The sequence below is a fragment of the Agelaius tricolor genome, unplaced genomic scaffold (genome assembly GCF_023055355.1).
Source record: "Agelaius tricolor isolate 1412-34295 unplaced genomic scaffold, bAgeTri1.0.p SCAF_4, whole genome shotgun sequence".
NCBI lineage: Eukaryota > Metazoa > Chordata > Aves > Passeriformes > Icteridae > Agelaius > Agelaius tricolor.
The window spans coordinates 17,303,338-17,330,514 of record NW_027269264.1 but is presented as its reverse complement, the minus strand read 5'-3'; the positions used below and the strand labels follow the sequence as shown (position 1 = coordinate 17,330,514).

Sequence of the window (27,177 nt, the reverse complement as noted above, 5' to 3'; positions counted from 1 at the left end):
AGACAGTTCTTTACAACGTGCTGCAGAGACAGCAGCAATTTATCAGAGACATTTGCAAATTGTGGCACTGTGTGCTCTTTGCACAAAAGGCACAGCTGCCTGCAGATAACATCAGTTCAGCAGCGATGGGGTCCCATTTGTTTTTCCCTCTGTCTCCTGCTGTCTCGTTTGGGGTGAATATCAGCTGGCTTAATCTGCTCAATCTCTGGCTGATTTTCTGGGAGGCACAATTCATGAGCTGAGGAGCAGTGCACTTGTTTGTCTTGCTGACTTGGGCAAGCATTGCCTGAAGGGAATTCACCTACATCTTAGCTACAGGCTCTGGAGAGCTGTGAAAAACAGTGGCACACACATGCACAGAACCTTTCAGGGATGCCTCAGTGTCTCACATTACTCATACTTGCAGGTACTTGCAGCCGTGGATTGAGCATTTGTTACGGCTAGGGCCATAGACACTATGAACCTTCAGTGGTGGCTGCCAAGGTAGTGAGAATTGCTTAATGTGTGGTCTTCCCTGGCTTTTTTGCTCTCAATATATGTCACATAATGTGACAGAGTGCATTGTTATGTGGACTTTGCCTGGTGCTTTGTGGGTAGTTACAATGGCCACATCTGTGAAGATCCTTGCATGCTACCTTTGTTCTTTTCAGCTTGAGGAGAAGACGAAAAGTCAGAAAGGAGGAAAGCAAGCTGAAACGTGTGTGGTTTTGGCAGTGCAAATTATTCTGTTTTCCAGCTGGATTTGTGCATGTTTGGGATAGCATGTTGTACAGCAGTGGTTGTCCTCAGGACAACAGAGTAGTGAACATTCAAAACAGAAAATACCAACCAGCAAATCTAGCCTGATGCTACATTTCCCAGCACAGACAACAGAAGTGAGTGCAGACTCCTTCCCATTCTTCTCTTCTTCTTTGGAAAGGTGAGTGGGGACTCTGGGACCAGGCAAGCACATTCCACTTATGCTGAGTCTACCGGATGCTGAGAACATGTGTTATCTGACATCAAATATCACTGTGCATTTTCACACTGGTAGCTTCTTTCTTTAAATGTCCAAAAGCCAGAATTTGATCTGTGACCAAAACAAACCAGCCTGGAGGGCACGATGCTGCTCACTGGGACTTGGTATCCCAGGGCAGTGGAAGGCACAGACTGAGGTCTGGCCCAGGACAGACCTGGTTCTGTGCTTGCCCACCCAGTGCCACACTGCTGCAGTGTAAGCTGCACACTCACTCAAGTGCTTCTGGTTGTGTAGTACCCTGATCTGTCCTTTGAACACCCACTGTCCATAATACTTTTTCAGTGAGTCTGGAGGAACTCTGATGACTCAGTTTCAGTGGAAACTAACTAACTGTTGTAACTATGATAAGCATCTTTATGAGTATAGTACCTGCTTGAACTTGCTACGGGTACAACTACCCACTTCTACTCAATCATGGATAAGGAAGAAAGATCCCTCAGAGAGAAAACCCAGTACTCATCCTGCAAAAACCAGATGCCAGTTATAACATATGCAGAGCTACTGTGCGCGGAAGTGATAAATCATCTCTGGTGAGGCAAGCTTTGGGGTTTCCGTGAGTTTCCCCACAAGAAACCCTGCAGTTGCTATACGACCATGGGGAGAGGGGGGAAAACCAACCCATATTCAATAATAAGGTCTAAAGAACTGAATTTTCTACTTCTGGATCATGTAACACCAGTTTATATGTTTTATGGCAATGTGACAATAGGACCTGTCATCCTGTATCTACTGTACAGCAGTATTGTGTCCTCAGCTTACTGCATTTCAGCAAGGTGATGGGGTGGCTCAATGATCTGATTTAAAAGACTTTTCTTTGGTGACAGAATTCTAGTTGTGACTCAAATAACCAGTTAGCCCCCAGATTTATTTACCAAAATTTTGTGTTGACTTTTACATATCTAAAACATTGTATGTGAGACATATCAGTGGACTGCGCTGCTAAATTTTTGAATAAGGAAGGAAGAAAAGAGCAGGTGAGAAAAAAAAAAAAACAAGTTTACAGTTGTGATAAGGAAAAAAAATGTGTAATCCCCAGCTCTCAAATGTGGACCAAATGTACTGGGAAACACCAAACTCGTTTTCATCACCCCCTCCTGCTGGGAAAAGGAGATGGTGGCTGACATTCTCTGCATCCTCTGAAAGGCATTGAGATCCTTACTCTTGTGAGTCTGAAGAAGATGAGGCCTCAAGTGAACTGTGTGTGCTGTGTCAGGCAGCTCAGTTAGCTCCACGTACAGCTGCTGGAAAATCCTTCCTCTATCCTGACTTAAATATGACTCCTTGGATGAGCCTGAACACTTGACATGGGCTCAAAGGACTTTGTGTGGGAAGACAAAATCCCCTGCCTGGGTACTACCAGGCTAGGGACTTGCCCAGGATTTCCTGCCTTCATTTTCCATGAGTGCATGACCTAATAAATACATTGCACATGTGTATATCCTGATCTCTTCCCTCAATCCCTGCCCCAGGTCAATTTCAACACTTTCTGAAAGGAAATATTGACAATGTCTTGGTAAGCATGAAAAATTGTTTTCTTTCTGAAATTTTGCTCTTGTCTTTCCAGAATCCAGAATCAGGGTTAAAAAAAAAAAAAAAGTACAGCATTCTCTCAACTTATGCAATGTTTGGAATAAAATTTCTCTCCTCTGGTTTTGTCAGAAGAAAAAACTTTTGTGTCCATTGTCCCAAACCTGCTGCAATGTTTTGTTTTTTTCTCTGCAGAAGCTTAAGCACAGGTGTGAGAAACTGTTCATTACTGAATGAACTGTGGCTTAAGTGAAGAAGAGGAAAAGCAAAGATGAGGAATGTGCAGAAGAAAAGGCACAAACTCTGTCTTGGACAATTTGGACTTGCCCTGGTCATCCTGCTGTTTGCAGCAGGCCTGGTGACCAAGTGTGTTGGCTGCATTTCAGTTTGTGGGCCAGCAGCAGTTTTGTCCCTTCCCTCTTCTCATGTGTGGCCCTGGTGCAGTGTGACAGTGTGACTATCCATGCTAGCTTTTGTGTTCCCAGTGTGTGTGTGCATGTGCAGGTGGAGTGTGTGTGCATGTAGTGAGGTGGTGCCTGCAACTGAGCAGAGGAAAGACAGATGAAAGTGGTTATGGGCACTCCTCTGACCCTCCAGAACCCTGCTGTGCTGCTGCACTGCCTCTGTGGCTCGGATCCAGCAGAGCTGTCCTGAATGCCCTTTGCCTCCAGTGTGTGGTGGCTTGCACCTCTGCTCTGCAGGAATGCTTCAGCTGGCAGCCCTGGGGCTCTGCTGGCAGGCAAAGCTGGAGCACAGGAGGAAGGAAGGCTAGTACAAGCTGTTGGGAGGAGAGGGGAAAGCATACTCTGAGGTGCTGTCATGATGGCTGTGTACACCCTGGAAAAGTGGGAGAAAAAAAAAGTGGAAAAACTGGTGACGGGGAAGGGAGCTTGCACACTCCCATATGCAAACGTATGTTTGGTAAAGCTCAGGGAATGTCAAGTTCAGAGATTGCAACATTATCTGAATACAGCCACATACATATAGTAGTATGCCCTAAAACAACATGAGAAATGACTTATCATTAATTACCATTACAGACCAGGAATGAATGACTCTACATATCTGGGAATTCCCTTTTTTCTCCAGAGTCGTCCCTACATTTCCTTCAGCAGCTCAGCGTGTCCTTCCTTCACTTGCCCCAAGTACTTTTCCATGAACTTGAAAGTCCTGCTCAGTAATTGCTCTGTCTGGTTGGGCAAGGCAGCTCTGCAGAGCCCCGGGCCTGTGAGTGGTGGAGGTTTGTGGGGTGGTGCTCTGCAGCAGGGGTTGCATTAGCCGTGTTTGTAGCACGCCACACCCTGTCTAATCCAGTGGGGACAAGCAAAGCTTGGGGCCCCTGGACAGCAGCCTCTGACCCTGCAGCACTTTCTGTGTTACTGGGGTAGTAAACAAAGTCACACTAATATCAATTTCTGCACATCAGAAGTTGATGTCTCTGCTCCTGCTAGGCTGTGGGTTCAAGCCTGTTCATTGCTGGCAGTCAGCAAACTGATGTTTTTCTTCCCACTTTTTTTACACACCTGAAAGGTCTGCTACTTTTTAGCTCAGGTGTAGCCCTCTTTCAATGTGAGCGACACAAATCCTCACCAGGCCACGACACAAATCCTCGCCAGGCCGCGCTGAGGTTTCCAGATTAGTGTTAATGCTTTCCATAGGAGTGCCGTGTTCCGGGGTGGGTAGGGGAAGACCTGTTAGTGCACTGTTTTTCTTAGTCACTTTCAGAAGACAGGGCTGAAACTAGGTAAAGGTTCACGCTTGGACCAACCCTTGAGGCTGGAGCTCCTCTCTGACTGTGTCAATGCCCGTGAGTCACCCTTGAAGCGGTGCAATCCTTGTTCTCAGGGTGTCACAGGATCTTGCCTGCACTTAGATTTACTGACAAATGGACCTGAATCCTGCCCCAGGTAGGGAAAACAATTTTTAGCCACACTTCTGGTTCACTGAAGGGAAGGACTGATTGCAGTGAAACTGGGATGCCATCAATTTTTTTCTGGCCAAAGGCTGAGCTCTGACATGAGTGAATATCCGCCCCAGGTGGAGGGCATGGCAGCTTGAGCCTCCTTTGTTGCAAGTGCTGTGAGTGAGGGCAGCAAGACCTAAAAGGAAATGGTCTGATCTGGCTTTGCATTTGTTTCTGCCCAGAGCTGTGAGTCAGAAACTAAAAGCTTGGTCTGGTTGTAAAACAGAATGTGTTCTGTGTAAAGATACAGCTCCCAAACACTTTGTGTTTAGCCATAGAGAACTGCCTGACTAGAAAACTGAAGAGAGGTTTGGGAATAGGAGCTACAAGAGGAAGTATTAGTGGTGGGTTTACGCATGTCAGGACAGTGGCAAAGGCAGGGATATTGGTTGAAAAGCAAATGCATGCAGTACTAGTGGAGCAACAGTGGACATACACAAACAAGGAGTCCTTTCCATGTATGATTCAAGCAATGTAGATGATGCCTTTTCCTTGGTCTTAAAAAATTGAGAGCCAGCCGTGGTTAAGGGATAAGGGTTTTTACCTCAGTATTTAATAAGGATCCTTATTGGTGCACCATGTCACCACGGTGGGATGCACTGCAATGCACACACACAATATATCGTGTACACAATTTATAGACTCACAAATTAGCATACCTAACAGAGATGCCTGCCTGGATGAATGGTGTGATATTCCACTATCCATGGAATTCCCCACTGGATGCACCAAATCTCTGGTTTGCAGGTTGTGTTCTAAAGAGGACCTTGGTTTCCCAAGAGTCCTCAAGTAGTGTAGGGGTTTCCAGCCTCCTACTATGAGGCCTCTAGGATGTTTGGTCTCCTGGCCTAACAAAATACTAGGGATATGCTAAGTTACCAGACTTAAGGAGTTGCAAAAGTATGCATGCTAAGAATACTAAGGATACATGAAAGTTATACAAAAGGTATATAATCGAAATGGCAAAAAAATAACCTTGGCATCATAGAGATCTTCCTTCTTTTGCTGACCTGTTTAATACTCCTGAGCCTTCCCTCTTTGCAGTGAACTCAAAACCAGTGTGTGGGTGATGACTAGTACTGTCGCCACGAGAGGGTTCACAGAAGAGATGGGGAAGGGGCAGAGATATCCTCAGCATCCAGGAAAACAACTACAAAATTTGAGCTTTCTTAGTAGAAAAGTGGAGGTCATGGAAGAATAAAAGGAGCTGCATATAATAGAAGAGTGCCATGATGTTATGTGGTAGTTAAGAAAAATGATCACAGCATCTGTCTTCTTCAATAGAGTGGAGCATAGGAGATATGGAAATCAAGAGTAGCTAGAGAGGCCTATGATGTAGACAGAAAGAAAAGGGGCCTGAGTGACAGGCTTAGCAGCAGAGCATTGGAGAGGTCCTTGCATTTACCTCTTAATGTTACAGCAATGGCCAGACCCCTCAGGGAAGGCATTTGGACAGGAGAGGTGAGGCAGGTCAGTGAAACATCACTGCAGCATGGTAGATGACAGTCCTAGTCCCACACAGGCAGCATTTGACATTAATGTGGCATTTCCCCTCCTGGATGGGGCTACCGCACTGCCTGGGGAGTGAGGGCCAAGAGGTCTTTTGACTTTCTCTCCTGGAGAATGCCCCTGATGATCTGTCTGCCCCCACAGCACCCCATGCTTACTTTCAGAGTGTGAAGAGGTTGAATATGCAGTGTAGGTGCAAGGTACTGGGGAGAGAAGGGCTGGGAGTGGGGCCCAGAAAGAAAGTTCCATGCCCTCCCAACCTCTGCCCTGTACTCTGTGTATCAGAATACAGGTGTCTTTTCTTTTCTTTCCTCCTTTCCTTTCCTTTCCTTTCCTTTCCTTTCCTTTCCTTTCCTTTCCTTTCCTTTCCTTTCCTTTCCTTTCCTTTCCTTTCCTTTCCTTTCCTTTCCTTTCCTTTCCTTTCCTTTCCTTTCCTTTCCTTTCCTTTCCTTTCCTTTCCTTTCCTTTCCTTTCCTTTCCTTTCCTTTCCTTTCCTTTCCTTTCCTTTCCTTTCCTTTCCTTTCCTTTCCTTTCCTTTCCTTTCCTTTCCTTTCCTTTCCTTTCCTTTCCTTTCCTTTCCTTTCCTTTCCTTTCCTTTCCTTTCCTTTCCTTTCCTTTCCTTTCTTCTTTCCCTTTTCTTTTCTTTTCTTTTCTTTTCTTTTCTTTTCTTTTCTTTTCTTTTCTTTTCTTTTCTTTTCTTTTCTTTTCTTTTCTTTTCTTCTCTTCTCTCTCTTTCTTTCTTTGATTGTTATTTTTTTCTTTTGGTTTTGGTTTTAGTTTTTGGTCTTTGGTTTGTTTTTGGTTTTAGTGGGATGTGGGGGTTTTTGTGTGTTTTTGTTGTTGTTGTTGTTATAATTCTACCAGGCAACTCATTGTCATGTGTTGTAGTTTCCAGTTCATCCTTTGGAGAGAGAACTGCTTTACACCAGTGAGGCAGTTTGATAACCTTGAGGTGTTCTCTGTGTCAGCCTCCAGCTCTTCAAATCCCTGTGAAAATAAAACAGTGAGAGGAAGGTTGTGCGTGGGATAAGGTAATAGAATATTTTCAGAGTTGCTGAAACCAGCTTCCCTAGCAGCAGAAACTTTGTGGAGTTTTCTGTAGTTGATGGTTGTTCATGAGGTAATGCAATGGTATATTTATTTGTAAAAGCAGATAAGGACAAACATTTTAAATCTCTTGTATATTAATTGTTTTGCCAAATGTAATGTGCTTCAAAGCAGAAGAGTGACTAAAGTGTCAGGTGCAGCCCTTATTAGTTGGCATATTAATTATAAATTATCCTCGAGAAGGAGAGTGTGTTTGGCAAGGAGTGGCCTCAGTTTGGTCACATCCTCATCTTATGAATTCACCAGCACTGGTATGAGCTGAGGAGAACATTAATAAAGCAGGAAGCCTCCTCTGCTTTGAGATCCAGAATGTACTTCAAGGACATTTTTAAATCAAAATGCCAGTATGAGTCATATTTTCATCAGCCAGGCATTCATCACCAGGGTTTACCCTGAAGTACTATTAGTTATAGTTGGAAACACTACCAATTTAATAATAAATTACATTCCTTATGATGAAATTCTAAAGAGCACAGTAATTTTCTTCAGAATACTTGGATGAAATATTATTTTCCATCAATAGGTTCCTACCTTTTTCAGAGTTAGTATGTCTTCATCCTCCTTGTTTCCATATAATAGAGCTGTAAAAATAGACAAATGCTGCTAGACAAACGCCCGACTGCAGCCAATGTTTTACAAAGTCACTACAGACTTAGAATGACACATAAACTTCTACTGTTATGCAAGAGATGTTTTGATGAAACATTTAAGAGTGAACTGAATGTTCAGGGCTAAGAAATGTCCACCAAAGGACCGACTTTAGAACACAGTTTCTTATATAATTACTTTAATAAGAGGGAACTATGGGTTCCAGCTGAGGACTAAGCTTTTAGCCACACTAGATAACACTGGGGTATTGTCCTCAGTAGTAAAGGGTGCTTGGTTCAGTGATACAAAATATTGCAGATTGCTAAACATCATTTTGGGCTGCTTTGTTCAAGATTCAGACTCACCTTAAAATATACCCTAATAACTTAAGGGGCTTAACAAAAACTCAGAGCAAAGCCAATAAAAATTCCTAGGATGCCAGCTGAGTAAGAACTTGAAGTTGATTAATATTTCTTTAGAAGGACACATTTTTTCCCACGCAGTGGTAGAGCAGCAGCCTATCAATGTAAAATCATGAATGCCATTATCCTTTGGAAACTACAGTTATCACCCACTAAAAAAAGAGAAAGATTCTATGTGGTAGTACTGAGATTGAATTTGTAATAAATGATATACATATTTGTTTGAAGTGATCTCAGAAACTACCAAGCATATCCTGGCATGATGTATTAAATTCTGCATTTCAGAGAAAGTTGAAACATACCAGTAAGAGGTTCTCCATTTCCTTTCTTTTATCACCTGCTAATGGTTTGAGGTAAGACCTTATTGAGGTGAATCATAGGAGAACACATCTCTCAAGTTGTTTTTAAGGTTGTTTACAGACCTAGCATTAATTGTGGTATTGATTTGCTCCCTCTTCTTTCCTTAATGCTGTCTATATAGTCTAGAGACTGAAGAAGCAGCTTTATTTAAGTTAAAGCTTAGCTTTTAAGTGGAATATGTTGTTTATCAGAAGATCATCACCATGTTTTTTTCAGTGAATGTGCTTACTGCAGGCCTTAGGAATGTGCAGATACATGGAAGCAAAATCCATGTGTGCCTTTGTTTTGGCCAACAAAGGCATTATCAGCCTCTCTTCTGCAAAAATATTCTGAAATCTGTATCAGAGGAGTAAAAGGCAGAGGTGCTAACCACATTTATTTTGTGGGATTTTTTTGTTTTGTTTTTATGGTTTTGGTTTTGGTTTTGTTTGTTTGTTTGTTTTTGGTTGGTTTTTTAAAATCTCTTGTAATGTATGGATCTTTGTGCAAGTATGTTTTTATTACTAAAACACTTGCAAAAATTCCTGATCTTGGTCAGGCTAAAAGCAGAGTGGTGCATGAAAGCTTTTTATTCTCTTTTGCACTCACATATTTCTCCATGCAACCCCCCCCCCCCCCTTTTTTTTTTTATAGCCTTTGTACAATGGTAACTGTGCTGCTTTCCATCTGAGGTGGGCCATGCCATATTTGGCCTTGTTCTACTCTGTTTGAATGCCTCAATAATGTGGTACAAGAATATTGCTAGGAGTTGCCTGGGAAGCAGTTCTGTGACTCTTTTCCCATCTTGTTCACAAATATGTCACAAATACCCCAAAGGATTTCATAATTGTTCTCAAATAGATGCACAATTATGGTTCTAACACAATCATTAGATTACAATAGTTTATTGTCAAGGTGTTAGTTTATAAAGCAAATATACCAGGTTTGTGATTAAACTCCACCTTTGCAGTCAGATCTGGGCTGTAACACTGACAGGTTAAATGCCCAGAGACCTCCTGAAAGGTGATTTGGTACATAATGGTACAAATGAAGACCTACCTAACTTTGCCATCAGGAGTTTAACTGCTGTTATATCAGTAGCAGTGCTCTTGATCTCACATCTAGTTGCAGACAGAGGCATAGTTTCTCACCACCCCTGTTGTGGAGTTGTGTCAGAGGCAGTGTATTTTACTGGCAGAACTCCAGGTGAACTCTGCTGGTTATCAGGATCTGCTTCTGGAGCAGTGCACTAGCAGTATTCTGATCCCTTTTGTGCTCCTCTCAATGCCCAGTCAAAACCCTCTGTTGTACATAACATGTGATTCTCTCACACATAGTCATATAAATGTTGTTTTTCCAAGCTTGACATTTCACACTGCTGAGGAGAGTCAGGGGGACAAAATATGTTATCCACTCTGCATCCCTATAAAATCTCATTTTAGCTTTGAGGAATTGTCTGCTTTGTCCTGTTGGTTCATCTCTATTGCTCCAGAGTGAGGGTGATCAGCAGAGAGACTGCTGTGTTCCAGCACTGCTCACTCTTTATGGGTTTCCACTTCCTTTGCATTGTTTTTCCCTTGGAGCTTTTTTCTTTCTTAGTTACTTGCAGCCTATTTCTACATTCATTTCAAGAAATAGGGAAAAATGCTAAATAATCACCAGAAAGAAAAGTCCTTTGTGATTTTTTTCTTCATGTAATAAAATTTAAATTGCATGCAATATGCTGCTGCATAGCTTAATTTTTATATGTATTAAGCACAAAATAGATGAGTCATTTTTTAGGACCCTCAGAATGCCAGAAGCATGCTTGTGTCCCTCACACAATCTCCCTGGCTAAGCATAGGAGGTGTTGCAGTGGTGGGGCTCATCATCCTTGGAATGATCAGGTGCTGGGATGCTTTGCTATGACCCTCAGTCTCCTGGGCGGGCAGTGGAGAAGATGATGTGAAAAGCAGCAGTGCACTGCTGGCAGCCAGGGTACCTGCAAAAAAGAAGACCTGTGAAAGGAGAATCTTCCCAAGGACTTTTTTATTCCTGCTTGTTGCAAGAGTCCCTGCCTGCTTGGAAAACCAGCTTCTGGTGTACAGGCCTGGAAATGTTTGCCCTGGGATGAGATCTGCAGGGCCTGGAACATAGAACCTTGCTTAACACATTAATTTTTTCTTTCATGGCATGAAGAAAAGAAATACCTGTGATTGCTGGTGACTGCTGAGAGTTCCTGTTAATTTCAGTCTACAAGTCATACTATGAGAGAACCTGATGACATCTCCAATTCCTTAAGTATAGTATTATCAAAGGTCAAAAGGATAGCAGTTTTAGCTTGGACTTCACCAAAGGGAAATATTACAAGATCTTATATGAAGAGCAAAGGTTTCCAATCATTAAAGGGAAGAAAGAAGAGAACAATTTTAAAATAGTGTCTACATGGTTGGGGGAGAAAAAGAAAATCAACTCTTTACTTGATGTTCATTAGAAATGATAAGTAACTCTAATGGGAAAATAGGAGGTTCATCATCTAGCTCCATCAAGTAGAGAGTTTGGTCATGCCTATTTCCTCTCCTTGAGTGGTCCATCTGTGAATAGTTTACTTGCTGGTGATTAAACTTAAATAGGAGAAGTGAGTGATCTTGTGGAAGTGAACATGCTCAGCTCCTCCCCTAGGGCATGCTGAATTGTAGTATATTTCATTTTGGTGTAAGAAAGAGAGCCAAAGAAGTAACATCAACAAATCCACACTGTACCCCACTTCAGCATTAAGACCTGCAGTGGTGGGGACAGATGTTCTTGTCCTTTGCTTTGCTGTTATAAGAAGTTTTAAACGTTAGTCTGGGATGGAGCACTGAGGCATCTAAACTCGCTGTGGGCAGAGGCTACAGCAGAGTAGGGCTGCAGATGATAGCCTACTCCTTCCTGGAGGCATTGGAAGGACCAGGACAAGGGTGCCCCTCCTGGACCTGTCCACTGAAAGGGACTTCAGCAGTGATTGCTACAAGCAAGACCTCTTGCAGATTTTGGCAGTCTCTTGCTGTAGGAGGCCTGGGTGAGATTTGTTTCAACAGCTGATGTACATAACCCTTAGCAGAGACACAGGCCCAAGTGACTTCTGTTTCTGTCTTTGCCAAGGTTCCTGCTTGCTTAACACAGCAAGTGACTTTTCCTCCATGCCTTCCTTGATTAGGCTTTACTGCTGAGATATTTTGCCAGCCAACTGCCAAACTTCAACTTCTTTCTCTAATCTTTCAAATTCCTCTGTAATCAGCCTTTGAGATCTGCTCATAAGCAACTTTGGATTTTTTGTAGCACAAAAAGGAGACTCCAACCCTCAACACAATTCCCTTCATTCAGAAAACTTCAGTTGTTTGATGTTAGCTGAAGAGGTTGCTTAGCATTTTCTTCCCAAACAAGTTGCTTTTCTCTCCCTCTCTGCTTATTTTTCATAATAAAAAATGGGCAAGTGTCACTGACAAAAGACTGAGGGTAAAAATAGTGCTGGGACTGAACTGTACAATGAGTGAGTGAGGCATACACTGGTATCTGAAGTTGCAAGTGTCCTTGGGTATCTCTTCCAGGAAAAAAGAATTTAAGTTTCCCCACTTCTGAACTTTGCTCTTATGTAAGCACTGATTTCCCACAAAAAAGGAAATTCATGAAATGAGAAAACCTCAGATGTGAGGGCTGTGAAGAGCCGGAAGCACTGTTACTAGAAATCTGATGAGTGATAACAGCACAAGGGTCGAATGCTTGGGGTAGGCGTGCTCAGTGCTACGCTGGTTTTATAATTTCTCTGAGTGGAACTGGGGAATTGATGCTGCTCTCATCTCTGTAGTGTCTGTATGCTTCAATTTGCTCTTTCTGTGGGTGTGGGGGAGCTCCTCTGTGAAGAGGACAGTTGTGCTATGTTTATTAGCATTGCCTGAATGTGAAAGAAGCGTGGGGCTGCTTGCTGGGTCTGGGAGCTGGTGCAAACTCAGTATTGCTACTCCAATGAATCATGCTGTGCACTGGAGCTGTTACCATGCTGGGAATAATTTATACAGATCAGGTAGAAAGTTGTGTTTTGTGTTAGTTACTGACTTGTGAAGTGCATTTGGCCAGGGGATTTTCTTTTTTTTTTTTCCCCCAAGCTGAAAATAGTTGCGGTTATATTAGGGCTGTGTAAACTTTCTCAGATTTCTCTGATCCGTAAAAATTAATTCTGTTGGCTTGTGTGTCCACAGCTGTTAGGCAGGCCCTCTTTGGCATGGATTTAGTGGTTTGCTCGAATAAACCAGCAAGGCAGGAAACAGGCATTTGAAGCAGTGGTTTACTGACAGTGAATGCTGTTGAGGGGGAAGAAGAGAGGAGTAAAGATGCAAGCTTTCCAGAAGTGGCTTTCCTGCACAGACTTATCATCCCCTGAGAGCAGGACTGTAGTCTGTAGTTTCAGGCTGACTGTCTTGCAGTATGGGCTTTAACAGGCAGTTTTTAAAACTCTGGCATGGAGCATTGCACAGTCTCTGAATACAACTCATTGGGAATAGATTTTATGTTTGTTTGTTTGCTTCTTCTTTTCTTAGTAATCCTGCCATTCGCCCAGACTCGCTCCATAAAAATCAGGGACATGGCACAGTCCCATCCAAAGCAAAAAACTTCAAATATGTTGTTTGGGACTCAGAGACTTAAATCTGAACCAGACGTGATCTTCTATAAAAAATTTCTGCAGATCTTTAATTACTCAGTTTAGATTGATAGTATCTGTTTGTGTCATATGTGAGGTTTAGCTCAACTAAATAGAACAAGCCCAACAATTTTAGACAAGCGCAGTGCTAAATGAACATCTTGTCCATTCAATTTTTTTTTCTTTTATTGTTTGTTATTCTAGACACAAGCACTGGAGTGAAGGTTACAAAATCACTCAGGACATGCCAAACAATTATAGTCTAATCATAGTAGAATAGCTGGGCAGTGGTGTTCATCAGTTAAACAAATGAAACAACATTTTCACTTGCACGTTCAAGTAAAAATTTGTTATAGACACTGAGATCTTGTCTGAAGGGCAGAAAAAGCAGGTGTCTTTCTTTTTTTTTCTTTTGTACAAATGAACAAAACAAGACTAAATTCCTCTGAAAAAATTAAAGATTATAGAAACAAACACAGAAATCATTTTAGTACACTGTGTTCTTTTTTATTTTCTTCATTTCAAACATAGTTATCATGCTTGTCTTTACTCATAACTAATGGGCATCTACATTTGTTTTTCTCAAATAGGTTTCCTTTCAATGTAACCTGCTGCACTGTGTAGATTTTTTTCCTCAGATTGTCTCCTGCACCTTTTCTAGTTTGAGGCAAAAATTTACATAACTCTTTGATTCTGGAAAGAAGTAGTTTTTGCAAAATTACTAATGATCCCTGATAGAATATTATTCAAGTAATGCTTGGATTGAGTCTTCTGCAAGGATGTAGTTGTTACTTTAATGACATCTTCAAAACATAAATGATGTGAGAGCCCTGCCTACTGTGAAGACTGTCTCCTTTCAAGATATACAGTGTCTTTGGCATTCATTAATATGCACTTGCACTTGCAGATGAAATGTTTAAATGTTTGATGGTAGTCCTCTGTATATTTAGAGCAGGTTTTGTGGATGCATATTTAGCATGTAACTGAATTGTTGATATTTGCATTTTAAAAGAATGTATTTGGATGGTGCTTTTCTCATCAGTTAAAATATTAACTTTGTATTGGTATGAGAACATTTTCTAGTACCTTTTTTTGTGCTGTATCTTAAATCACCTTTTCTCTCCCACATCACAGTGACATTTGATAGACATGACACTGTGGATAGTGTAGAGTACTTGGGGAGAGGTTTTGGGGGACTGCTGAGTTAATAAATGGTGTCCAGGGAGGACACATTCCCCCAGCAGAACCTTGTGGAAGAGGCTGTTTTGTGTCCACAGCTCCACAGCCCAGGAATCCAGTGGGGATGAAAAGCCCCAGAGATCCCACAGGAGGAAGGGCTGCAAACCCAGCCCAGGGTGCTCTGAGGAGGAAAGACCCACCCTGTGCTGGGAAGGCAGCTGAAGATTTAGCCAGAGCTTGGACCTGGTGGTCCATGAGCAGCTTCATGATGGGGAGAAGCCCCACAAGTGCTTGGAGTGTGGGAAGAGCTTCAGCCAGAGCAACAACCTGATCTGCCACCATCACATCCACACTGGAGAGAGGCCCTATGAGTGTGGGCAGTGTGTGAAGGGCTGACCTGACTGTCCACCAGATGATCCACACTGGACAGAAGCCCTATGAGTGTCCTGAGAGTGGGAAGAGGTTTCGGAGCAGCCCAAATCTCCTCCTGCAAAAGTGGATTAACACAGAGGAGAGGCCCTTCTGCTGCCCCAGCTGTGGGAAGGTTTTCCAACAAAACTCCAAACTTGTCACCCACCAGCACATCCAAAGCTGAGTGGACCTCCCCCCAGCCCACGGAGTTTCTGACCCTCTGAAACCCATGGGACCGCAGGGCTATGCTGGGCCAAAGGGGGATTTTGGCCCCAGTGGGCTTTTCTGTTGCTGTTGGTGGCTGGAACAAATAAAGGGCTGAAGCTGACCCAAAAGCTGGATGGGGGGCGGGGGGGGGAAGCTGTGCTGGGTTGCGACCCTCCCCGAGGGCACAGCTGGATCTTGGCAGGTTAATTAATGCTGATGAGCAGAGCTGGCATGGAGGGGGCTGTCCTACTGTTTATTGGCCATGGAGATGGCAAAGGCACTGGGATGGGACACATGGCCCAGCACCACTGGGGTCCCCTGAATGATACTGAGTCCTGTCAGTGAATGGCAGTCCTGTTGGTGACAGGAGGTTTGGTTGGTGACACTGGGTCCCATCAATGACACAAGACATGCTCGATGACACTGGGTCCTGTCAGTGTGTGGTGGTTTGACAGGAAATATGTTTTCTGGGATGCTGTGGTCAGGCCAATGGATGCTCAGATTTTAATATTGGCACCTAGTGTGTCCATTGGTACATTGGATCTGCCTCTGAGAACACGGGGTTAAAGCAGGGCTCTCCCCTGGGAGGCTCTCTTGGGTTCCGGTCAGGGAAAGGTTCAGAGCTCCCCTGCCCGGCTGCGGGCTGGGCGGGGCAGGGGAAGTCATGGGGCCGGGTGAGGTAGGCCGGGGCCTGGACAGAAGGGAGGGGAAGGCCCCTGCAGGATGGAAGGGTGCACAGTGACACAGGATTTGTCTGGGGTGACACTGAGTCCCATTGGTGGCATGAGGTTTGGCTGTTGACACAAGGTCCCTTCAGCAACACTAGGTCCTGTCAGTGACACTGGATCCCTTCTGGGGGTACCTGGGTCTGGTTGGTAACACTGGGTCAGTGCTGCCATCTCCTCACATCCCTTCCCACGAGGAGCAGGCCAAGTCCCCACCAGTGCCACCAGTGCCACACTGTGTCCTTGCTTCTGTGTCCCCACTAAATACCCTTAGCAAGGGCAAAGGATCCCAGTGATGGCGCGGCTCAGGATCAGCATGTGGATGTCATGGGTGCCTGCAGGGCTCACTGTACCTCAGCCTGTACCCCAGAACACCCCAGGATCCCACAGGGAACCCCCAGTCCTTGAGGTTCATGAGGTGCTGGATCACGTGGAACTTGTAGCAGATCCTGTTGCCCCCAGCACACTCTGCACATCCTCTGCCATGTGCAGCGCGTTCCTGCACGAGTTCTGCTTCAGCATTGACACGATCTCAGGGGCAGCCCTGTGGGGACACAGACAGGGACACACTAACCCTCTCCAGACTCCCCAGTAACCCTGGGGACAGTGCCACCCACCTGCCCTTGTTCTTGATGCAGCCAAGGTACAGGCAGGCATGTAGCCCCAGTGTGATCTCTATCACCATGTCTGCCAGCTTCCTCTGCACCAGCTGGTTCCGGGCCAGCGGCCCCCAAACAGCTTCCTGCAGGCCTGGGCAGGGGGGCAGTGAGGTTTGGGGGGCTGAGGGGTGGTGGGACCGCTCAAAGCACCTCCAGACCCCCGTTATCCGTCGAGCACGTATTGCTGCACTGTCTCCAGAGTCCAGGGAGGGACACCCTTAATCGGGAGGGACACCACGCTGAGGTTGTCTTTCTGTGTGGGTGGGTACTGTGGCCTCTTCACCTTATCAGTGGGATGATCAGGGGCCAGGTGGCACAGCCAACAATGTGCCTGGCAGCACACACAGCTCCCTCCTGTGCTGGTGCTGTGCCAGCCGATTGCCCTGCTCGATGAGGAGCCTGGCATCCCGCCCTGCAGAGCTGTGGGACAAAGTCCCTAAGACTGGAAAGCAAGACCTACTGCTGTGACACAATTTGAAGACTCCTGTTTTCTGTGATAGTTTCTTTCCCAGGGGCATTTCTAAGGTGCTGTCTCAATTTAAATTGATTTCCTTAACTGTCCCAAAGTTTTATAAACTGTGATTAGCAAATCCTCTCGTCCTGGCAGGCAGTGATATTGCAGCAGAAGAAACTGATGGTGAAGGAAGTGATTTGCCCAGGGTTACAATGCCAGTGTCAGAATTTGTGTGTGAATTTGGACTCTGCAAACCACCTCCTCCCACTGAGGATGGCCAAGTAGAGATAGCATCTGTGCCTTAGGAACAACATTACTTTCCCAGTAGCAGGGCTGGGATCTGGGCTAAGTACATCCCAAGTGATACACTTTGCTTCAGGCCCATTTTGCCAGGGGATGAGTTTCCTTCTTAGTGTGACCACCTCTATTCTGCTTGACATGTCTTTTAAATCAAAAGAGGGAAGAAGAATGAGATTTCTCTTGTGGCACAAAGATGTGAGTTTCAGAACTTGTCAGAAAATATCTTGTGCCCCAAACTCTAAAGATACATCATTTTGCAGCTGTTTCAAGAGATTAGAGCAAATGTTTTGTGGGAATGTCTACTTAGATATGGCATTTCAAATGAAACCTAGAATGTCCTCTTTGATAATTTTAGCTTTTGTCTTCCCATCTGGAAAATGCAATTTCTCAGTGGTATTAACTGCAGTTGCACGAAAGTCACTGGACTGGTGTTGACTTGCATTTACTGAAGATGTCTGGATTAATATTCAAGGAGTAGCTGAAAGTGTGACTTTTTTATTTTGTTGCTGTGTACATTGGTAAGATTTGTCTGGATAGCTGTATTTGCAGACTTGTCTTATTTCTGTATATCTTTAAAGATGCATTGCTTTTATAACTTAAATGGGAAAAAACTCACAGAGTGGATTTTTCTGGCATATCTAACTGTATAATAAACCAGGTGTTTTCCATGGTTATCATCACAAGTTGCTCCCCTTGCTGACACAATGGCACTGGCAAAAGTTTTGATGTGCAGCCTTTTTTTGCACCCAGCCTTTTTTGCCCTTGCCTGCTCTCTGTGTGAAGCAGCAGATCAGCTCATATCACATTGAAGACAGTCAGACTCCTGCTCTGGCAGCTGTCAGATGTCTACTGGTTTTACTGGATCCAGCTGTCAGATAAAGGCAATTAATTATTCTTAAGTGGTTAAATGACAACTGTAGTCCCTTGTCCCACCTGCTGTATGAAGCTTTCTGTTTAGGAAAAATTATTTCATTAATTTGTTCTGTGCAGCATAGAGAAATCTGGGGTGTAAGTACTGCTGTGTTGTGTAATTCACACAGATAATGCAATGTTCTTAGGGAATCCTTACTGGTGAGGTCATGCCATGGAAGAAAGCAAAAAGTTAAATGGGGATGCCTCACCTCTGTTCCTTCCATGGGAAGGCCATGGAAGAAATCCTCTATAGCTGTGCTGAGGCACATGGAGGACAGGGAGGTGATTCAAGGCTGCCAGCATGGCTTCACCAAGGGTAAGTCCTGCCTGACCAACTCCGTGGCCTCCTGTGATGGAGTGGCTCCATCAGTGGACAAGTGAAAGGGCCACAGATGTCATTTTTCTGGACTTCTGTAAAGACTTTGACACATTCCCCCTTGACATCCTTCTCTCTAAACTGGAGAAGTGGAGAGAGATGGATTTGATGGGTGGACTGTTCGGTGGATGAGAAATTGATTGGACAGTCACATCCAGGGGGTAGTGGTCAATACCTCAGAGTTCTAATGGAGATTACTGACAAGTGGTGTCCTTAAGGAGTCTGTATGGGGACCAGTGCTATTTTATCTCTTCATCAATGACATGGACAGAGGGATTGAGTGCACCCTCAGCAAATTTTTAGATTACACCAAGCTAAATGGTGCAGCTGAAGGATGACACACCTGAAGGACAGGATGCCATCCAGAGGGACCTGGAGAAGCTGAAGAAGTGGGCCCATGAGAATCTCCTGAGGTTTAACAAGACCAAGTGCAAGGTGCTGTACCTGGGTTGTGGAGACCTCCAGTATCAGCACAGGCTGGGGGTGAGCAGATGGAGAGCAGCCCTGGGGAGAAGGACTTGGGGGTGCTGGTGGGTGAGAGGCTGGACATGACCCAGCCATGGGCACTCCCAGCCCAGAGAGCCAAACGTGTCCTGGGCTGCATCCAAAGCAGCGTGGGCAGCAGGGGAGGGAGGGGATTCTGCCCCTCTGCTCCCCTGTGCCCCTACCTAGAATGCTGTGTACAGCTCTGGGGCTCCCAACATTAGAAGGATATAGATGTGTTGCAGCAGGTTCAGCGGAAGGGTCACAGAAATGATCAGAGGCCTGAAACACCTTCGCTGTGAGGAAAGGCTGAGAGAGTTGGCATTGTTCAGCCTGGAGAAGAGAAAGCTCTGGGGAGACCTTGTTGTGGACTTTCAGTATTTTAAGGGGGCTTATGTGAAAAATGGGGTGAAGCTTTTCAACAGGACTTGTAGCAGTAGGCCAAGGGGTAATGGTTTTAAACTAAAAGAAGGTAGATTTGTATAAGTTGTAAAGAGGAAATTATAACTATGAGAGTGGTAAAACACTGGAACAGGTGGTCCAGAGTGGTGGCAGATGCCACATCCCCTGGGAACATTTCAGGTCAGATTGGATGGGGCTCTGAGCAAGCTGAAAGTGTCCCTTCTCATTCCAGGGGGGCTGATGACCTTAAAAGATCCCTTCCAACTGAAAGTATTATATAATGCTATGATTCTGTGTTTTGTTATTTTTCACTATAAACATTGAATACCATATCTGAAACCTGCCTTGAATATGAAAAGTTTGATTTTGTCAGAAAATATCTGGGGACTGGATGTCCCAGCCCACTGCTGCATCAGAGATAGCAAACCTAAGATAATTCACACACATTTTACAGGCAGTTTCCTGAAAAATGGTGGAGAGAGGTTTTCTGTTGTGTACTGCATCTAGCTGAACACTTGCAGATTCATTAAAATCTTCCCCTTGGAGATGACACTGCATATGAGACTCCCTGTCTGCTTCTGCTTTGAAGGTAACTGCTCAAACCTGCTTTATTTAAAAATGAGAATTTGCTCTGGGCAACATTAGAATGTAAGTGTTTTTTTCTAACTCCTGAAATGTAATCCATTTGCTTTTAGCCATCAGTTGAATCCTGCTGCTCACTGTGTAGAGGTGATGAACTTAAATGCAGGAAATGAATGTGCTGGTACCAGACCACTTTTAGTCCTGACATTTTTTTTAAAAATACCTATTCCAAGTAGTTTCCTGCTGTCTCCTTTGTTTTCTGAACCCTGACACAGAGTTCACTATAAGATGTATTCTCTAATAAGAGATTGATTAAAAGTCTCTCTCTCTGCAGGAACAAAGACAAGTAGTTTATTTTCCTCTGGACCATTTCTGTCCTGTCTGTCAGTATTTGATAGCTTTCATGCCTGGGAGCTGTGCTGCTTTGGAGGAGGGTAGCTGCAAGCTGGTTTTGACTCTGGGGGATTTTCTCCACCCTTCCCTGCAGAAGGAGTGAAGGGGGTCTGTGCTCCTTGCTGGAACTTCTCAAACTGTGCAGGAAATGATTCCTCTTCCCCTTGAGTGCAGCTCTCTGATGTGGGTAGGGGGCTCTTGTTTTCCTAGTGCTGTTTTGCTGCTAAGACATCTTGATAAGAGGGAAGGAGAGGGGAAGCTTCAGAAAGAACAACACCACAGCAACAACCAACAACCAACAAACCCAACAATAATAGTAATTATAAAAAATCTTCCTAAGCCTTCTAATTTTTCTCTTTTAATATAACAAAAATTCTCATGGTAGTTGTTTGTTTCCTGCTTTTTCAGGAAATAACTTGTTTGTATGCTTGTGACTCTTTATACTTGTGGCTCTTTGTACATGCCACTGTATGGTTTCTAGTGTTCTTTATGATATACAATCTATTATTTATCATGATTACATTTCTAGTCTTTATTCTCTTCTTTTTTACACTGATTCATCAAGATACCTGTACTTCCTGTATGTTCTATTTCAATCCTCTTCCAGAAATACCGGCATGCTCTTCAATACATAGGCTAGATTATGTCCTGATGATACTGAAGTAAAAACTGAGTTGTTTACACTTCCCACTTGAGCAGAACAGCAGGTGACCTCAGGTCATACTGTTCTCCAGTTCTGTATTAGGGGAAAAAATATAGTTATTAGCACTTGGGGCAGGCAGTTTAAAATCAAATGTGTATAATTAAGGTCAGCACTGAGTCAGCCTTGAAGGCTGTGATTCAGCTGTGATGCCCTGTGCCTTGCAGAGTGCAGCCCCATGCCGAGCTATCCCTCTCTGTGGCTGCCAAGCTGAGCCCCTGTGGGGGTGAGGGCAGGGCACAGCTATGCGTGGTGGCTGTGTCTGCATTTGTAAGCTATACAAGGAGTATATGTAAGGAATGCTCCCAGGCGCTGGAACCTGGCAATCTCTGAAATTGCTAAAACGCTTGGAGTTTCAACCCCTGTCAGAGAGAACTCTCCTAGAAAATTGCCAGGCACTTAACTTGAAATTTCAAATTTGGCACTTACTCTGTGCTAAAGATTGGCCATTCACATGCTTGATTTAATCAAGTAGCTGCAGCTACTGTCTTTTGCCTTTTGCTGATAAACAGGCAGGCCCAATACTGGTGGCAAAGTGTCAGGAGATCTGAGATGCCCTCCAATAGCCCATTCTTTGTCAGAAATGCACACACCACAGCTCTCTAATTAGTTAGGAAGATTAGGGAAAGGCAGTTTGACTTCCTCATAAAATCCAAAATAAAAATTGGGCAGGGATAGGAAAGTGTCTGTTGCCTTTTAGACACAAGAGCCACTGCCACAGGGCATGGTGGGACACAGCAGACCCAGGCAGACACAGGGCAGTGCCCTGCAGAGGGCCCCATGGCCCTCTGTGCAGGGTGGAGTGGGACCTGGCCAAGGGGTCACCGTGGGGCCCTTCAGGAGCCCAGGCAGTGTACAGGCACAGGGGTAAGGCAGGTGGGATCACTGCCTTGGAGCAGATTTTGGCTGCGCTGGACATCCATCGGGGAAATCCAGCAGGGACACTCCATCAGAGAGTTTTAATGATGCCGCTGCCATCAGCAGCATTTCCTGTGAGTGCACTACCTGACTCCCTGCATCTGGGCGAACCAGCTGTCTTTCCTCCTCCTTTCTGGGGCTGTTTTGTTGACAGTGATCTCTGATGAGTATGGTACTCATGAGGCTACAGTCAGTCCATCTGCTTTAATGAAGACCATCTTCCTTTGTCCTCTTCTGAACATTATCAACCTCTTTCCCATGGTGAAATGGCTTTCTTTCGGGTTTTCTCTTGCTCGGCAGGGGAGGGAAGATCTACGCATGCATCAGAATTTTTCTCAGTTCCAAGTGAAATATGACCACTGGTGAAAGTCTTTTGCCTTATAGAAGTTCATTGTACAGGTACATTGTACATAAATACAGGATGAATACATAAAAGTGCTGGAGAACTACAGCCCAAATAAATAAGGTCCATCCAAACAAATGGTCTTTGGTTTGGATGGGCTTTATATGTGCCCTGTCCATGATGGAGAGTATTCTTGGTATAATAATGAAAAGAGCAACATCAAGAGTAATGTGGCAGTGAATGGTATGCCTTGTGGTTAGAATTCAATTTACAGTGTTTGTATTTTGTTTGGCATGAAAAAAAGAAACAGAAGGCTGCTTTGGGTATTCCAGTACAACTTGGAAAGTAAGCAGGCTACACTTCCTACCCAAAACAAACAAACAAAAATACCTGCAAAAATAAAGAGGTTTTCTATGAGATGCCACAGAAAACCAGTCTAACTTTTTGGAAGCTGAGCTATTTAAATCAAATTACTTTTGGCAGTGTCATAGCTATGTATGAAACTGCCAATAAATGACAGAAAAAAACCCACCCTGAGTTAATTTTGCTTTTATAAAGTTTATAAATATGTGTAATGGTTTAAGTTGCAAAGCTCTTGCTGTTGTCAGCTGTTTGTTCCTCAGTGCATAAATCTTACTATAATTAACACATGAATTTTTATTTCATTACACTTCAACATAAGTGTAAAATCTTGGTTTTCTGTAATGTTTTGTTCCTGGAACATATAGTTCTTTCAACACTTTCATTATAATATAACTGGTTACTTACTGTTGCAATAGAATTTCATAGTGCTTAGAAATGGGGTAAATCATCAATAACTTTTGAGAGAACCTGATTTAAAAACAATCTGTTAAAAAACTTTACCAAGTATGTTAATAGGCTTTCCCTAGTGGATGACTGTTTTTTTTCTGTTTTGTCACACTTACCTGAATTTTTCTAGCTACAGAAACACTCAATCTCCTACCAGTTAGAGAACATTATAAATACTATCTTCTAGAAAAATAGCCTGTGAACAGATTCTGTCATGGAATAGACAGGAATATGGATTTTCTCCTGTATGGATTGAAAGAGGCTATGTTCTAACTCACTGGTTTATTACAGTCTGACTTTTTTTAAGAGGATTTCTTGGATGTAACCTATTGTTTTTATTCTCTTTTCATCCCCTTTACTCTTTTCCAACCTTCAGGCAATATTGAATGAAAAAACTTCTTCTTTCATGTGTGTTTTTGCCAGCCCTGACACTGAACTCTGGTTTTCAACGGTTGTCTTGCAGCTATAACTGGTATAGAAACTACAGAAGGTGATATTTTGGTGGTTTGTTTGTTTTGTAGTTTTGGTTAGTTTTGTTTGGGTTTTTTCCCCACTTGGTTCATTTGCAGTGTCTTGAGCTCCCAGTATCAAGCAGTGGCCTCCCTAAATGTGAGAAACCCTTTATTGATAGTATACATGCTGCAGAAACACTGATAAAAACATTACCCAAGCACTGATTCAGGGTGTACCCACTTACTGTTTAGTCTTTGTAGTATTGAGAGTATTGAGCTTTTGAGATGATGTAGTGCAGCTAGACCTATCTGTCTGTAGTGCCTATAGGGACTCATCTGTCCCTTTTGAGAATCCAGAGACAGTACTGTGTGCCTTCACTGGCCATCAAAATACTATAATCAAGGATAGGGGTAAGCAGAAAGCTCACTGATGGTGCTCTGTTACCAAAAAAAAAAAAAAAAAAAGGTTTTTGTTTCGTTTAATTTTTTTTCTTAAAATAAACGTGCTTTTATTTGCTTGTTGACTGGTACATCCTAAGCAAAACTGAAGGCTTTTGAAAAATAAGGTAAATATATTAGACTGCTCTTCAAGAGGGTATTTATTAATAAATTGCTAAAAGCTTTTAGGGAGAAACTGTACTAAGCTACTAATGACTTTTCAGAATTCTCTTGTGACATTTTTCTTGGTAATAGTTTTCCCTCTCTCTTTCTTTCCGCTCCACAGTACAGCAGTTTATTTGAGAGCTCCCCTTGACATTATGCCTTTACCATATTTGAGAGCCCATCACACACAGTCTGGGGGCAAGCTCTGCTAGGGGTGGCCACTCAAAGGCACAGTCCCTCTTGCTGTGTTTCAAGCATTGCAATATGCAGACTGCTGTCCCAGTTTAGGGTGCTCCATGCAGATGGGGAAGGGGAACTGTGAGGTTGAGTTTTTGTCTTACCAATTTCCAGTCTAAACAGGAGAGCAGAGGGTGGTGCTCTAAGGACTAGTGCACTTACCCTTGAGCAGAAGAAGAGGAAAGATGGTGAAAGAGAGCATTTTATCTCAGAGTGCAGGTTTGGAACTATTTATAACTACTTTAGGAGTGGATAAGCAAGAGGGGATGATAAGACCCTAAAAAACTCTGCTCCAGGTGCTGTGATAATAAAACCCCAAACAGGATATGTGGCAAATATAGGGGAAAAAACCCTCCAAACCAACAAACCACAAACTGGAGACTAAAAGGTAAGTTTCAGTGGCAACAGTTCCTGTAAGAAGAGATAGCAACACACATGACACATGTAGATAGCAGGTTTTATGGACTAGAAAAAGCTTTGAAGGAAACACCAAAAAAAATATTAAAGGGCGGGGGGAATAAATAGAGAGAAAAAAGACCTTATTTGATTCCTAAGTTCCTTAAGCAGTAACCACATCCTCTCTCTCTCCCAGCTGCTTTTCTTTAACCACCCAGCCAGTGCTGCTCATATGGGCAGCGCTCACACTGAGAGTGAGAACTTGTCACTTGGCCATGATGAGGAAACACTTCCTCCTGACCTTTCCCTTTGTGTGTTTTCATAATTTATGGCTGCAAAGTTTGTTCAGCTGTTAGACTGGGGTCAGTGTACCACCTTCTAGTTCAGTTATGTCTTAAATCTGGCAGACCGAGGACAGACCTGATGTATGCAAGAAGCCAGGACAGGGAACATTGCCCTCCTCATCCACCCACACAAGTGGTTTTGGGCATAAGATGAAGAAAAAGAGTCCTTAGAGCTGAGTTGTGTGCTGGTCTTTCCAGGTACAGGGCGGGCCTATGAAAAGCTTTCTAATCGCCAAAATTGTTAAAGTCAATATGCCACAACATCCCCTCTGCTCCCTTAGAAGTGTCCGCTGGAAGAAAGGACTACAATCAGACCACAGGTGCAGGTGTTGTGAGTGAAGGCAAATACTTTGAAGATGAGGGTCTGCCCCTGGGAAGGGAGGGTCTGCTGGCAGCAGCATCCTCTGGGCAGCCTCTGCTCACCCTGCAAGATTAGCATCCTCCCTGAAAGGAGCACTGCTAGTGCTGGGGTTTGTATTTTGGAGACTGTCAGAGGTTCTATCCCAGGTATGAGAGAGAGACAGCAGCTGTAGATCTTGCACAGAAAATCCCATAAGGATAGGACCCTGCTTCCCTGGATTGAAACTGGTGATTGCTCTAATTAGTAGAAGAAGCCAGTGCCGATTTGTCACCTTAAATGGGTTTTCAGCAAGTGGTGTTATTTGCAGCTGAATTGGTTAAAGTTCGTTCCTTTGCTCTGCTGAGAACTGAGAATTGAGTTGGCTACCCAATGCAGCTAACTTTTTAAGGGATTTGCACAAATGCCTAATAATGCAACCAGAAAAATTGTCTGAAAGGTGACAAAATTAGATGACATATTTGTTTGCAGAAATGTATGGGAACTTAGAGCATCTTTTGGGGAAAAAATATATAACAACCCCCCCTGCCTTTTGTTGTTTCTACTCAGCTTATTTTACTTTCTTGCAAATGTTCCTTTACCTCTTAGTAATTTTCCCTTTACCCTTCTTTGTTACAATATTTGGTCTGATTATCTTCTTAAATAATAGTTTTAAAACACAGCTAAGTAAAGGATATTTTCTGTATTGTCAAGGAATGGACAAGATTGAGATAAAATGATCCAGGAATCATATGAAAAAAAAGCTAGATATTTTCCAAGGTTGCCCCCTTGCAAGTCAGTTTTTAAGTGCTAGTTTCAGGATCTGCTGTGTACTTAGATTGCCTGCATTTGAGGAGGAGAGGACTGCTGTTGTTCAAAGGGAATCTATTGGGTAATATACGTGGAAAACCCACCACAATACATCTTTTTCCCTACCAAGATGAGAAGGAGGGGGTTACAGCAAATATCACGGAAGGAGCTTGCTGCTTGTATGAGACAAAAGAGAACCAGCTGGGATGCTGGAGCTTGGAGGGTGCAAGTGGCAAATCTAATTGATGTGGCATGGCAAAAAGCAAATGCCTACATGAACAATGGCTTGTGCCTTGGTTGATGTCAGAAAGTTTGCATCAGTGTTAGCACTAGTGGGAAATATGTAGCTAATTTCTTTCGTCAGGATGGAATCAAAGCCTGCAGAAATCTGGGTTTGGAATCCAGAGAAAATGCTGTTATTTTTAGGGGAGTGGGGTTCAACTGAGAGTGTGAAAGCTTAGCAGTGTCCTCACAGGTTATCCAAGCATCTGATAGAAAAGTGGCTGTCATACCCTCTGTACAGGGTAACCTTTGTCTCAGATGTGCTTTTGTTAAACAGTAATTGTGGATGAAACAAAAACAAACCTCTGCATTCTCCTCTCTCTATCTATTGGTTCTGTCACATGCCCAAACAGGTAAAACAGTGCTTAGCAAGCTGGCTGCACTTTGATTTTGCTGCACTTACCCAGGATCTGAGAAAACACATAACAGTTTTGACTGCAAAGGTCAGTTGCATATTTCTGGGAATACTGCTTTGGTTTTAAAATGCAGCCTTTCCAAGTGGGTCAAGCAAAAATATCTTTGATGGAGCAAATCATTCCCAGATACACTTGTGACTGGAATTTATTCACTGCAATTTAAGGTTTTTGAATAAGTTGAATAATTTTTTTGAATAAGTTGTGTGGGCTATTAGTAAAATACTAGTTAAAAAATAAAAATGTGATCAAGCTTCACAAATTAATAACATCCTGAAAACTTTTCCTTCTAACTCCCCTTTTTTAAAGTAACAAGTTC

At 43.5% G+C, this 27,177-nt stretch overlaps 1 long non-coding RNA gene across 1 annotated transcript; it reads right to left on the bottom strand.

Moving 5' to 3' along the window:
• Positions 1-6,797: 6,797 nt before the first annotated feature.
• LOC139589482 (uncharacterized) lies at positions 6,798-10,338 on the bottom strand. Its single transcript, XR_011679029.1, has 3 exons — positions 10,294-10,338; positions 7,656-7,705; positions 6,798-7,004 (listed from the first exon to the last, which is right to left on the bottom strand). It is a non-coding gene; the product is annotated as an uncharacterized lncRNA (long non-coding RNA).
• Positions 10,339-27,177: the final 16,839 nt, after the last annotated feature.